Source organism: Sinocyclocheilus anshuiensis, unplaced genomic scaffold (genome assembly GCF_001515605.1).
Source record: "Sinocyclocheilus anshuiensis isolate Anshui unplaced genomic scaffold, SAMN03320099.WGS_v1.1 scaffold3306, whole genome shotgun sequence".
Lineage (NCBI taxonomy): Eukaryota > Metazoa > Chordata > Actinopteri > Cypriniformes > Cyprinidae > Sinocyclocheilus > Sinocyclocheilus anshuiensis.
Window position 1 is genome coordinate 114,452 of NW_015538396.1, and position 344 is coordinate 114,795.

Genomic DNA, 344 nt, shown 5'->3' on the forward strand with positions numbered 1-344 from the left:
AGACTCACTCACTCACTCACGCACGCACACACACTCACAACATCCTGCTAATTCAAACTTTAAATCTTTAATTCCAGCATGATTTTAACTGGTTTAGATGGTCAGTTCTGGTCTGTTTCTGGCAAATAACCGTCTGTTATCATAACAGCACAGGCCACAGAACTGCTAATCAACCCATAATAGTCATTATTACTGCTTACATGCAATATTCAATGAATATCCAGTCTTTTCCAGTTGTTAAGGATAACTTTCATAAATCACAGAAATCGCAGACATATATATTTAAAATATAAGTATGTAATAAATCTAAACGCATTTTCATATACACAAAATACATTTTGGAG

At 34.0% G+C, this 344-nt stretch overlaps 1 protein-coding gene across 2 annotated transcripts in view; it reads right to left on the reverse strand.

Moving 5' to 3' along the window:
• Nucleotides 1–344, reverse strand: part of nop9 (NOP9 nucleolar protein) — a 16,446-nt gene that overhangs the window by 13,742 nt on the left and 2,360 nt on the right. The window lies entirely within an intron of this gene.